The following is a 15,450-nucleotide window of genomic DNA, read 5'->3' on the forward strand; positions in this document are numbered from 1 at the left end:
ATTCTCTTGAATGCAGGTGAGAATGATGATGAGTGTCACATAATCATCACATTCATCATGTTCTTGGGTACGAATAAATATCTTGGAACAAGAACAAGCTGAATTGAATAGAAGAACAATAGTAATTGCATTAATACTCGAGTTACAGCAGAGCTCCACACCTTAATCTATGGTGTGTAGATACTCCACCGTTGAAAATACATAAGAACAAGGTCTAGGCATGGCCGAGAGGCCAGCCTCCCAAAGAGGGTTCAATCATAAAAACATGATCAAAAGATCTAAGATTGAAAGATGAAAATACAATAGCAAAAGGTCCTACTTATAGAGAACTAGTAGCTAGGGTTTACAGAAAGAGTAAATGACATAAAAATCCACTTCTGGGCCCACTTGGTGTGTGCTTGGGCTGAGCATTGAAGCATTTTCATATAGAGACTCTTCTTGGAGTTAAACGCCAGCTTTTGTGCCAGTTTGGGCGTTTAACTCCCATTCTTGTGCCAGTTCCGGCGTTAAACGCCAGAATTCTTGAGCTGACTTGGAACGCCTGTCTGGGCCATCAAATCTCAGGCAAAATATGGACTATTATACATTGCTGGAAAGCCCAGGATGTATACTTTCCAACGAAATTGAGAGCGAGCCAATTGGGTTTCTTTAGATCCAAAAAGTCCACTTCGAGTGCAGGGAGGTCAGAATCCAATAGCATCTGCAGTCCTTTTCAAGAGCATCAATTTCAAGAACTCCCTTCCTCTGTGGCGTCCCATTATTCATGGACTTCCTCTCAGAAGTGTACATGAACTGGTTATTTGCAACCATGTCAATAAGTTCTTGAGCTTCTGCAGGCGTTTTCTTTAGGTGAATGGATCCACCTGCAGAATGGTCCAATGACATCTTGGAGAACTCAGATAGACCATAATAGAATATATCCAGAATAGTCCACTCTGAAATCATGTCAGAAGGACACCTTTTGGTCATCTGTTTGTATCTTTCCCAAGCTTCATAGAGGGATTTACCATCTTTTTGATTGCAAGTCTGAACATCCCAAGAACTTAGCCAAGAAGGCCGCGACCAGCTTATCCCAAGAATCCAGGCTATCTTTAGGTTGTGAGTCCAACCATGGTCTAGCTTTGTCTCTTACAGCAAAAGGGAAAAGCATGAGCCTGTAGACTTTAGGATCTACTCCATTAGTCTTAACAGTCTCACAGATCTGCAAGAACTCAGTTAAAAACTGGTAGGGATCTTCTGATGGAAGTCCATGGAACTTGCAGTTCTATTGCAGTAGAGCAACTAGTTGAGGTTTCAGCTCAAAATTGTTTACTCCAATGGCAGGGATTGAGATGCTTCTTCCATCAAACTTGGAAGTAGGTGTAGTGTAATCACCAAGCATCCTCCTTGCATTATTATTTTCGGCTGCCATCTCCTCTTCTTTTTCGAAAATTTCTGTAAGGTTGTCTCTGGATTATTGTAATTTAGCTTCTCTTAGTTTCCTCTTCAGAGTCTTTTCAGGTTCAGGATCTGCTTCAACAAGAATGTTCTTGTCCTTGCTCCTACTCATATGAAAAAGAAGGGAATAGAAAATAATAATAGGGATCCTCTTTACCACAGTAGAGAGACTTCTTTACGTTAGTAGACGAAAAAGGGAATGTAAGAAGGAAAAGGTAAGAATCCAAACACAAGGGTGAAGATAGGTTCAGATTCTTGAGATGAAGAAAAGTGTTAGTAAATAAATAAATAAGTAGAATAGGATGAGAGAAGGAGAAATTTGAAAATAAATTTTGAAAAAGATTTAGTGATTTTCAAAAATTAAGAGAAGAAACAAAATTAAAATTAAAATTTGAAACAATTAATTAATTAAAATGAATTTTTAAAAAAAGGAGGGAAAAATTTTCAAAAATTAGAGAAAGGAAAGTAGTTAGGTGATTTTGAAAAAGATAAGAAACAAACAAAAAGTCAATTAGTTAGTTGAAAAAGATTTGAAAATCAATTTTGAGAAGATAAAAAGTTAGAAAAGATATTTTGAAATTAAAATTTTTTTGATAAGATATTATTTGAAAAGATATGATTAAAAAGATATAGTTGAAAAAGAATTAAATTTTAAAATTTAAAATTAATTACTTGACTAACAAGAAACTAAAAGATATGATTCTAGAATTTAAAGATTGAACCTTTCTTAACAAGAAAGTAACAAACTTCAAAATTTTTAATCAATCACATTAATTGTTAGTAAAGTTTCGAAAATTATGAGATAAAATTAAGAAAAAGATTTTGAAAATTAATTTTTAAAATTTTCGAAAAAAATAGTAAAAAAATGAAAAAGATTTGATTTTTGAAAAAGTTTTGAAAAGATAAGATTTTTAAAATTGAAATTTTGACTTGACTAACAAGAAATAACTAATTTTAAAATTTTTTGACTAAGTCAACCCAAATTTCAAAAATTATGAGTAAAACAAGGAAAAGATTTTTTTATTTTTGAATTTTAATGATGAGAGAGAAAAACATAAAAAATGACTCACAACATGAAAATTATGAATCAAAACACATGATGCATGCAAGAACACTATGAATGTCAAGATGAACACCAAGAACACTTTCAAGAAAAGGAAAACATGCAAGACACCAAACTTAGATATTTTCAATGCTTAGACACTATGAATGCAAAAATACACATGAAAAACAACAAAAGACATAAAACAAGAAAATATCAAGATCAAACAAGAAGACTTGTCAAGAACAACTTGAAGATCATGAAGAACACATGTATGAATTTTCAAAAAATGCAAAAAAAATTTAAAACATGCAATTGACACCAAACTTAAAAATTGACTCAAGACTCAAACAAGAAACACGAAATATTTTTGATTTTATGATTTTCTATTTTTTTTTTTGGATTTTTTGAAATTTAATCTTTAGAAAAACGAAAATAAAGAAAAAATTTTTGAGAGATTTTTGAAAAATTTTTGAAAAGAAAATTACCTAATCTGAGCAACAAGATGAACCGTCAGTTGTCCAAATTCGAACAATCCCCGGTAACGGTGCCAAAAACTTGGTAGGCAAAATTGTGATTTCTGATAATGGCATTCATGTTCGTTCTCTCCCTGGTAATGGCGCCAAAAACTTGGTGCATGATACCATGGTCCAAACATAACTTCACAACTTCGCACAACTAACCAGCAAGTGCACTGGGTCGTCCAAGTAATAAACCTTACGTGAGTAAGGGTCGATCCCACAGAGATTGTTGGTATAAAGCAAGCTATGGTCATCTTGTAAATCTCAGTTAGGAGAATAATAAATGATTATGGAGTTTTTGAATAATAATAATAAATAAACAGAAAATAAAGATAGAAATACTTATGTAAATCATTAGTGGGAATTTCAGATAGGCGTATGAAGATGCTGTGCTCCTTTTGAATCTCTGCTTTCCTACTGCCTTCATCCAATCCTTTTTACTCCGTTCCATGGCAAGCTGTATGTAGGGCATCACCTTGTCAATGGCTACATCCCATCCTCTCAGTGAAAAGGGTCCAAATGCTCTGTCACGGCATGGCTAATCATCTGTCGGTTCTCGATCATGTCGGAATAGAATCCATTGATTCTTTTGCATTTGTCATCACGCCCAACAATCGCGAGTTTCAAGCTCGTCACAGTCATTCAATCCCTGAATCCTACTCGGAATACCACAGACAAGGTTTAGACTTTCCGGATTCTCATGAATGCCGCCATCAATTCTAGCTTATACCACAAAGATTCTGATTAAGGAATCCAAGAGATATGTGCTCGGTCTAAGGTAGAACAGAGGTGGTTGTCAGTCACGCGTTCATAGGTGAGAATGCTGATAAGTGTCACGGATCACTACATTCGTCATGGTGAAGTGCAACGAATATCTTAGAACAGGAATAAACTGAATTGAATAGAAAATAGTAGTAATTGCATTAAAACTTGAGGTACAGCAGAGCTCCACACCCTTAATCTATGGTGTGTAGAAACTCCACCGTTGAAAATACATAAGTGATGAAAGTCCAGGCATGGCCGAATGGCTAGCCCCCAAAACATGATCACAGGATCAAAAATACAATCCAGGATGTCAAATACAATAATAAAATGTCTTATTTATACTAGACTAGCTACTAGAGTTTACAGAAGTAAGTAATTGATGCAGAAATCTACTTCCGGGGCCCACTTGGTGTGTGCTTGGGATGAGCTTGAGCTTTACACGTGTAGAGACTTCTTTTGGAGTTGAACGCCAAGTTGTAACGTGTTTTTGGCATTCAACTCTGGTTCGTGACGTGTTTCTGGCATTTGACTCCAGAATGCAGCATGGAACTGGCGTTGAGCGCCAGATTACGTCGTCTAATCTCGAATAAAGTATAGACTATCATATATTGCTGGAAAGCTCTAGATGTCTACTTTCCAACGCCGTTGAGAGCGAGTCATTTGGAGTTTTGTAGCTCCAGAAAATCCATTTCGAGTGCATGGAGGTCAGAATCAAACAGCATAAGCAGTCCTTTGTCAGCCTTCTTATCAGAGTTTTGCTCAGGTCCCTCAATTTCAGCCAGAAAATACCTGAAATTACAGAAAAACACACAAACTCATAGTAAAATCCAGAAATATGAATTTAGCATAAAAACTAATGAATACATCCCTAAAAGTAGCTATATCCTACTAAAAATTACCTAAAAACAATGCCAAAAAGCGTATAAATTATCCGCTCATCAGTGGGCATGAAATTCAAGCACAAACAATAGGCATCTTTAAGCCCAAAAAGCACATAACAAAGCAAGTAGCGTTGTTAACGCTAACTTTGGGCTCTCCAACGACCAAGCTTAATCCTGGGAGTATTCGTAGCGTTGTTAACGCTAACTTTGGGCTCACCAATGCCCAAGCTTAACCCTGGGAGTATCTATAGCGTTGTTAACGCTAACTTTGGGCTCACCAATGCCAAGTCACCCCTGGACCTCAATTTGATTCACTTCTCTCACTTAAGTCTACTTCAAAGATCAAGCAAGCAAGCTCACAATTGTCAACCAATAAGGGCCACAAGAATCATCTAGAATTAGCTAATTTTTATTTGATTGTAATTTGTTTTGAATTTCATTTGAATTTGTAATTTAGGATAGCTTATTGATAAACCACTATTTTATGGTTTACAATGTGTTTAATTGTGTGGTTTTATCATGGTCTTTACCCACTTATTCATATAATTAGCATGCATTTATATTTCCTTCCTAAAATTATTACATGATTGAAAACTTACTTCCTAGAGACCCTTTAATTAGGTATTTTAATCCCCCTTTATTCCATTCGATGCCGTGATCTGTGTGTTAAGTGTTTCAGGCTTTATAGGGCATAAATAAGTGAGAGATTGGGAAGGAAGCTAGCAAAAATGGAAGGAATACAAGAAATTGAGGAGATGACCAGCGAGAAGTGACGCGTACGCGTCAGCGACGCGACCGCGTGGAAGAGAGGAATTCTCAGTGACGCGGCCGCATGAGTGGCGCGGACGCACGAATTGGAAAAGCAGAAGTGACGCGGAGGCATGGACGACGCGCCCGTATGGAAAAGAAAAACGCCGAATGACGCGTCCGTGTGAATGATGCGTCCGCGTGACGTGCGCGATATGCAGAATTTCAAAAGTCGCTGGCAGAGTTTCTGGGCCGGATTTCAACCCAGTTTTCGGCCCGAAATTATAGACTAGAGTCAGGGAACATGCAGAAACGAGAGGCACAATTCATTCTGCATAATTTTTAGTTTTAGATCTGGATTTACTCCTCCCCTAGGTTTTTCACTCACTTGAGCATTCATAATTAACATTGGAAGATTTTGGCTTTAGCTTTTGAGAAGAGTCTACCTCCGGTACTAGTCATCTTATTTTGTTATTTACTTTTTATATTTATTCTTCCATATTTTTAATCCCTCTAGAGTTGACTTTGGCTTATTTTTACAAGTTATTAATATAGACTATTTTTATTTTCAATTAATCCTTTCATTATTGTTTATCATGTCTTCTTTTATTTTCACCATTAATTCTGTGAATTTTATAATTATGATGAGTGAGTAGTTCCATGACTTGATTGGGGATGATTGAAAGGAACCCTTGAGTTGAACTACTCAAGAGAGAAATTATAATTGGGTTTATTGTTGAATCACCCTCTAATCATTAACTCTAGTCCTTCCCAAGGGAGAGGATTAGGACTTATGATTAGAAACCGATTTCCAACTTGCTTGACTTTCCTTTACCTAGTAAGGTTTAACTAAGCAGAGTAACTTCCAATTATCAATTAATCTTGAGAGTATTTCAACAAGAATAGGGCTTCCAACTAATCTACCCCCAGTCAAGGCTTTTATTTAAAATTAATTAAATTCTCTAATTTAAATTTCTGTTTATCAACACAACCATTTTTGAAAACACCCGAATAATGAAATAGCACATCTCCTTGCAACTCGTTGAGAGACGACATGGGATTCATACTCCAAGCATTTTGATTTTCAATATTGTGACAACCCCTTTTTAAATTGATAAGCGGATTTTTGGCTGGTTAAGGACTGTACTTGCAACGTGTTCCTATTAATAAATTCTTAACTCGCCAATTTCCGCCACATCACTTATAAATAGGTTTTAGTTCATCATTGTAAAGACACCACTGGGAGGGGTCTTCGGACTCTCCCTTCCATACTTCTCTTCTCCTCCAATTTTCTTTCTTACATTGTAAATATTTTAGTTATGAATTACTAACTCTTTCCATGGGAAAGAGAGCTATATTGCAATTTAATGGATTGATGTGTTTTCTTCTTCTTCTTCTCTTCATCTCTCTTTTGATTTACTAGAAAGATTTTCGTTCTTCATTCAAGCATTCAATTATCTTGGGAAAGAACTTGAATGTATTTGGATACTATGTGAGCCTTGGAAAAGGAATCAGAGAATCATGCTTGAAAATCTTTCTCATGCTTGAGGAGATATGGATTTGGATTGGATATAGTGACATGTAATCTACCCAATATTTGGATCTAGGAGAATGTTTGGTATATCAGGGACCAATCTTCATCTTTTCTCATGAGCAATTAGATCAAATAATTGGCAATTGTTCAAGTTTAGAAAGATTAAACCACCAAGGGATTGGGATTCGATCACTCATGACTGCCAAGAGATCAATGGGTTGCATGATTGAGGAAGAGATGAGAATGTGTTGATCCGAAGAATGTAGTATCTCTTGATCCTAATGCTCTTTTGTTTTTCACTTCTAGTATTTTATCTTTCCGGCATTTACTTTCTTACACTTTACTTTCCTGTACTTTACATTTATGTCATTTACTTTTTTGTACTTTATTGCTTTCTTTTACCTTTATGTCATTTATATTCCCTATTTGATTATCACTCATTAATGATTTGTCTAACTAGAATAATCAATTAACTACTTACTGCTTAATCCTTTAATCCTCGTGGGATCAACCTCACTCATAGTGAGTTTTATTACTTGATACGACTCGGTGCACTTGCTGATAGTTATGCGGATTAATTTTTCCGTATCAGTTACACGCGTGCCAAGACCTCGGGAACTCTTTTTCTTGGAGGTCGGACATTTGTTAGTAACCTTTCCCTAAGACCTGGACAATCTTGTAAGGTCATTTCCAATTTACTGCTAGCTTCCTTTCGCTCGACTTCTGAACTCTGATGTCATTTCGGATTAGTATGAGGTTGTTTGTGGCGAAACTTCTTTTGATCACCTTTTGATTATACGTTAGGGCAATCCTTTACTTTAGTGCTTCCTCCTTGATCTGAGCTTGCTCTCAAAAACTTTTGGGAGAAGGTTGAGCTCCTCTTTTTGTTCTTGGATATTGGCTCCTTCGTTGTAGAATATGACCCTAAGTGACTCTTCAGCAATTTCTATGGGGATCATGGCATCTATTCCATAAACAAGTCAGAAAGGCAACTCCCCTGTTGTGGAATGAGCGATTGTCCGATATGTCCATAAGACTTAAGGGATCTCGTCAACCCATGCTCCCTTTGCGTCATGTAATCCGCACTTCAGCACGGCCAATATGACTTTTTTTGCAACATCAGCTAGTCCATTAGCCTGAGGATATTCTACCAACATGAATTGGTGTTTTATTTTGAGATTGGCCACCAAATTCTTGAAGGTTAAGTTGGTGAATTGAGTCCCATTATTTGTGGTGATGGCGTGGGGAACTCTGATCCTTGTGACAACGATTTTATAGAGGAATTTTCGAATTCTCTGGGCAGTAATGGTTGCTAGTAGTTCCGCCTCGATCCACTTAGTGAAATAGTCAATTCCTACTATGAGGTATTTGACTTGTCCTGGAGTTTGAGAAAATCGTCTGAGGAGATCGAGACCCCATTTTGCAAACGGCCATGAGGAGGTAACACTAATAAGATCCTTAAGAGGCACAACATGGAAGTTGGCATGCTTCTAACAAGGGGGCACTTTTTAACAAACTCAACCACTTCTCTTCCTAAGGTCGGCCAAAAGAAGCCGGCCCGTATCACCTTCTTGGCTAGTGATCGAGCCCCCAGGTGTTTCCCACATGTGCCATTGTGTACTTCCTCCATAACCTCCTTTGTGTTAGAGGTCGGGATGCACTTTAGGAGAGGTGTTGATATCCCACTTTTATATAGGACATTGTGGACCAACGTGTAATTTCGTGCCACTCTTATGAGTCTTTGAGCCTCCTTTTTATTTTTAGAGAGAACTTCAAATTTAAGATAGTTGATTATAAAGGTCATCCATCTTAGATTTTAGTTGGATATAATCATTATATCTGAGTTATAGGAGTCATCTTCTGATATTGATAGTGCACGGAGAGTTTCTTGGATGAGGCTTCTATTGTTGCCCCCTGGCTTGGTTCTGGCTAGCTTGGAGAGGACATCTGCTCAAGCATTTGATTCCTGAGTTATATGCCTAACTTCTCCTTTCGAGAACATTGATAGTTTCTCCCATTCTTCATCTAAGTATTTCTTCATGCTAGGGTCTTTTGGTTGATAAGTGCCATTAATTTGTGATTTCATTACTTGAGAGTCACTGAACACTATTAGCTTTTCTGCCCCTACTTCCTTAATTACTTTTAAGTCAACAAGCAAGGCCTCATACTCTACTTGGTTATTAGAAGCAGAAAATTCGAACCTTAGCAAATGTTCTATCCGAGTTCATTCCTCACTTTCCAGGATGACGTCGGCTCTGCTACCGGCTTTATTGGACGATCCGTCTACATATAGGCTCCATGTTGTTGGGCTTCCTCGACTTTCAGTGTATTCAGCTACGAAGTCGATTAGATACAAAGATTTGATTGTTGTCCGAGTTTAATACCTCAAATCGAACTCAGATAGTTCTACAACCCATTGCAACATCCTTTTTGCTAGGTCTATCTTTTGCAAAATGTGTTTCATTTGTTGGTTGGTATGGACTTTATACCATGAGCTTGGAAATAAGGTCAGAGCCTTTGAGAGGTGAGGATAAGAGCATACACAAACTTTTTATCTTTTGATACTTTAATTCTGCTTCTTGTAAAGCTTTGCTGATGAAGTAGATGGGTTGCTGTCCGTTCTCATCTTCTCTAATCAAAGCCAAAGTTATAGCTCGGCTCGTCACTACCAGGTAGAGAATGAGCTCTTCTCCTGATATAGGTCGGGTAAGTATGGAGGTTGACCCAAAAAGGCCTTGAAGTCTTGAAAGGCTTGCTTGCATTCTGCATTCCACTTAAGCTGCTTCTCTTTTCTGAGAATTGAGTATAGGGGTAGTGATTTCAATGCTGATGCTACAAAGAATCTGGATAGAGCTACCAACCTTTCATTTAATTGGTAAACTTCTTTGAGACAGGTCGGACTCTTCATGTCTAGTATAGCTCTAAACTTGTCCGGGTTTGCTTCTATGCCACTTTGAGTTAGTATAGGTCAAAATTTCTTCTTAAAAGGTCAACGAGGTAATTTTTTAGTCCTCCTTCCAGGTTGGCCCCTATATTCATTGTTTTCTCAGGGCTATCTCCAATTTTCACTTCTTCTTCCATTCTTCCAGGTTAGGGGCATAGTTCCTCTCGAGTTCGAACACCAACAAGATCAATAGTATTGACTTATTTTCCCCCATACTGCCTTTTAAATTAAGGTTTTCATTGTAATATTTGCATGCTAGCATTTGATCTCCCTTTATGGTAGCAATTCCTTCTATAGTAGAAAACTTCATGCGTAAATGAGTCGTAGAGACAACTGCTGCAAGTCGGTTCAAGGTTGTCAAACTTATTAGGGCATTATATGTTGAAGTGACGTCGACCACGATGTAATCGATGTTTAACGTCTTTGACCTATCTCCGTTTCCAAGAGTAGTGTATAAAGAGATATACCCCAAAGGTCGGATCAGCGTATCCCCTAGTCCAAAGAGGTTTTCTGGGTATGCCTTTATATCCTTTTCTTCCAGTCCGAGTTTGTCAAAAGCAGGTTTAAACAATATATTGCCGAGCTACCTTGATCTATAAGGGTTCTATAGAGGTTTGCGTTAGCGAGGATCATTGTTATCACCACGGGATCGTCATGACCAGGCATTACCACTTGAGCATCTTCTTTAGTGAACGAGATAGTGGGTAAGTCGGGAGATCGACCATCCTCCCTGACTTGGTACACCTCTTTAAGATGCCTTTTTTGTGATGATTTCAATATTCCTTCTCTAGAAAATCCCTCATTAATCATGTGTCTGTGTCGTTTGCGAGTTTGAGGTGGATGTTCTTGTCATCCCCCTTCTTTGTCCCTTATTGTTTTTCTTTGATTGGCCGATGACCTTCTCTGGCCAACTTTTAAATGACATTCTTTAAATCATAGCAATAGTTGGTAGAATGCACATAGAGTTTGTGATACTCGTGGCATTCTGTCCGATTTTTTGCTTTTTTGTGTTTAATCAGATGAGGAGGTGAAATCTTTTCAGTATGACAAATCTCTCTATAATCGTCTACAAGAGAGACCCAGAGGGGAGTATAATTATGATACCTTCGAGGTTTTTCCGAGTTATACTCTTTTTTATTCTTAGCTTCTTTCTCTTTTTTTCGAAGTGGATAGGGCAGGTTGGGTGTTAAGAGTGGCTCTCTTAGTCGAGAATTTTTCTCCATATTGATGTACTTCTTTGTCCTCTCTTGGATTTGGATTGAGAAAACGACCCTTCTTTAAGGCCATTAACTAATAACATTAGGACTGCTTCAGTAGGTAAGTTCTGTATTTTCATGCACACCTTATTGAATCTTTTCATATAGTCTCAGCGTCTCTCTGACCTTTTGTTTGACTTCTAGCAAGCTTGGTGCATGTTTCACCTTATCCTTCTGAATCGAGAATCTTGTAAGAAACTTCCTGGCCAGGTCGTCAAAAAAAGTTACCGACCTAGGCAGTAAGCTATCGAACAATTTCATCGCAGATTTGGTCAAAGTTGTCGAGAATAATTTGTAACGAGTAGCATCAGAGGCGTCGGCTAGGTACATCCCACTTTTGAAGTTGTTGAGATTATGCCTCGGGTCAGTCGTTCCGTTGTAGTGATCTGTGTCAAGGGTTTTGAAATTCCCTGAAACTTTGGCCCGTCTACGAACGGGTCTTCTCCTCCCAAGGGGCTTTCTTCCCAACTCGATTACTCCTTCCAATATTAGGAGCTTTTCATTTATCTCCTTTCGTCATCGCACATCCCTTTATAGTTCTCGTTCTACTTTTCGTTATCATTTAGCTTCTTGTTCAAGCTGCTCTAGTCATTCACAGTGGCCATGGACTAAAACTAGTATCTCTGTTGGATGTGGAGGTTCATCATCTTCTGGTGGATGCACCTCTACTTAAATCCGTCTCGGCTGGGGGTTTCCCGACATCCCTTCTCCACGAAGAACATGAGTTCTTTCCTGTGGTAGAGGTATTGCGGTGATAAACCACTATTTTGTGATTCATATTATATTTAATTGTATGGTTTTATCAAATCTTTGCCCACTTATTCATATGATTTGCATGTATTTACAATTCCTTCCTAAAATTATTCTATGATTGAAAACTTGCTTCCTAAAGATCTTTTAATTGTATATTTTTATTCTCCTTTATAGCATTCGATGCCGTGATATGTGTGTTACGTGTTTTAGGCTTAATAGGGCAGAAATGGCTGAAAGAATGGAGAGGAAGTGCAAAAATGTAAGGAACACAAGGAATTGAGGAGATGACAAGCGAGAAGTCACGTGGTCGCATGGCTCACGCGACTGCGCGAAATGGAAGAAATCAGAGTGACGCGTTCACGTGCCTGACGCGACCGCGCGGACTGGAAGCTGCACGAACGACGCGAATGCATGGACGACACGCACGCATGGTGCAAAAAACGCTGAGTGACACGATTGCGTGGACGACATGGCCGCGTGACTTGCGCGATCTACAGAATTACAAAAGTCGCTGGCAGAGATTCTGGGCCGCATTTCAACCCAGTTTTTGGCCCAGAAACATAGATTAAAGTCAGGGAACATGCAGAGGCTCAGGGGGATCACTTCATATCAGATCATAATTCATTTTTTATAATTTAGATGTAGTTTTTAGAGAGAGAGGTTCTCTCCTCTCTCTTAGGATTTAGGATTAGGATTTTTAGAACTTAGGAATATTTTTACCTTCTTCATCTCAGGTTCAATGTTCTTATTTATTTATTTTTTCTTTTATTTGTTTAATGACCATTCATGTTATGATTTTTTTTATTTGATATAAATTGAAGTATTTCAGACTCATGATTGCTTTTCCCTATTTTTTATTTAGATTTTTCCCCATTTTGGCTTTGGTTAGGTAATTGGTAACACTTGAGTTGTCAAACTCAGCAGTGGTTTAAATTGGCAGATTCTAATTGATCTATATCGCTCTAAAGCTAGTCTTCCCATCGGGATTGACTAGGACTTGAGGATCAAGCTAATTAGTCCACTTGACCTTCCCTTATTTAATAAAGGATAACTAAGTGGGATTAAAACCCAATTCTCATCACACCTAATAAGGATAACTAGGATAGGAATTCCTATTCTAATACCTTGCCAAGAGTTTATTTTATCATTACTATTTTATTTTTCTTATCATTTAACATATTTGTTCCTTACTTTCAAAACCCCCAATTTACAAGATTCATAACCAATAATAAGAACATACCTCCCTGCAATTCCTTGAGAAGACGACCTGATGTTTAAATACTTCGGTTATCAATTTTATCAGGAGTTTGTTACTTGTGACAACCAAAACGTTTGTAAGAAAGGACTTTTGTTGGTTTACAAGCCATACTTGCAACGGGAATTTATTCTGAATTTTAGACCACGCAAATGTTCTCTCTTCAAAATGGCGCCGTTGCCGGGGAGTTGCAAAGTGTGGTAATTTATTGATTGGAATTTATTTAATTGCAATTTTTCTTTTTATTTTTGTTACTATGAGCTGCACGTTTCTTTCGTTAAATGACGCGTTCTCTTCCTGATCCAAGCTTGCCAGTATTTGACCCTGGATTAAAAGAACTATTTCACGTATAAGGCAAGCTCGGCGTCGGCTAGTCCTCTCTGAGGACGAACCTGAAACATCATCTAAGGAAGAAATAAGCTCCCTCTCTACTGATCCAGTTGATTTACGTGCAGGTGACATGGCAGCACCTAGGAGAGTCACTATCCAGGAGGAAGGAGCCCCTGATTTTACACTACAACCATTCCAGGCACACCACCCAGCAGTGGCTGTGGATTTTGAAATAAAGTCTGCACTACTCAACTTGATGCCCAAGTTTCATAGCCTACCTGCTTAAGAGCCTATAAAGCACCTTAGGAATTTTTAGACTACTTGTTCTACTGTTAAGCGTGATGGTACTGACAAAACTTCTATTCTGTTGAAAGCTTTCCCATTCTCTCTTGAGGGAAAGGCAAGAGAGTGGTACTACACTCAACCCGGAACAACTGTTTCCAACTGGAATACCTTAGAAGAGAATTTTTGGAGAAATTCTTTCCAGCTGAGGCTGCCGATAAACTGAGGAAAGACATGTCCATGATCGTTCAGGACGAATCTGAGACTCTCTATGAATATTTGGAACGCTTCAATAATCTTCTAGAAGCATGTTCCCACCATATGATTGACAAGATAGTGTTGCTCGGCTACCTTACACAGGGCATGAAATCTCAAGATAGGACCACATTGGAAGGTGCTAGCAATGGGTCTATGAAAAAGTACAAGACCACTGATGGAGCATGGCAATTGATCAGTGACTTAGCTGAATCTACTCGGAATCACAGGCAGAGACAAGGCCGTTTAAAAGCTTTTGCAGAAGTATCCTCTAGCAAAGAGACTACTGTTATAACTTAGAGCTTATGTAAAATAACCAACTTACTGAAGCAGATGCAACTAAGTCAATAAAAGGCTCAGGAAGTTCAGCCTTCTCTACCACAGCACAGCCAACAGTTGGTTCCACAAAGAGTATACAGAATCTGTACAGATTACAGTCATTATACTGATGAGTGTCTACAACTCCAACCGGAAAACCACACTGTGGCAGCCACTCATAACTTCTATGACCGCCCCAATCAAGGGTACAATCAAGGTGGCAACTACAACCATGGATGGCAGGATAACCCCAACCAAGGTTGGAGAGATAATTCCAACCAGGGTTGGAGGGACAATCATAACAGAGGAGATAGAGATAACAATGGAAACTAGAGGTGGAAACAATAACAACTTCAGGCAGCAAAATCAGAATCAGTCCTATAGAGCACCTCATTTAAGACAGCCTCAAGCATCTCAGCAGACCTCTCAGATCACTTACCCCTCTTCATCTCCTAATGATGAGTTACTACAATCTATTGATCAGAGACAACAGGCCTTGGAAAACAACCTTACTTCTACTCTGAATGGTCTAAACTCTACTTTGCAAGCCCTTATCTCACAGATTGGATCACTGAACAACTCAAACAACCAGTCTTCAAGCTCTGGTGGACTCCCTTCTCAACCATTACCCAATCCAAAGGGTGGCATTAATGCCATCACCCTAAGGTCTGCAACCACATTGAAATGGAGGAATAAGGAAGAGCCAAACCCACCAGAACACACCTCAAATGAAGAGGTAGTGGAAATAGAAGATGTTGAGGAAAAGGATATACAGGACATGGCCGAGGAAGAAGAAGCTCAATCACAGGAAGAAGCACCAAAGGGCGCAGACACTGTAGAAAACGCCATTCCTATTCCATTTCCACAACTTGCAAGGAAGCCCAGGAAGCAGTTGGAACCTGATCCCAAATTGGCAGAAATATTCAAAAAGGTTGAGGTAACTGTTTTCCTTTTTGATGTTATTCAACAGGTACCTAAATACGCAAAGTTTCTAAAAGATTTATGCATACATAAAGACAAAATTAATGAATTAGAAACTATTCCTTTAGGTAGTTCTATATCTACTCTAATGGGAAATGTACCTGAAAAATGTAGTGACCCAGGCCTATGCATGGTTAACTGTACCATTG

This window comes from Arachis duranensis, chromosome 2 (genome assembly GCF_000817695.3).
Source record: "Arachis duranensis cultivar V14167 chromosome 2, aradu.V14167.gnm2.J7QH, whole genome shotgun sequence".
NCBI lineage: Eukaryota > Viridiplantae > Streptophyta > Magnoliopsida > Fabales > Fabaceae > Arachis > Arachis duranensis.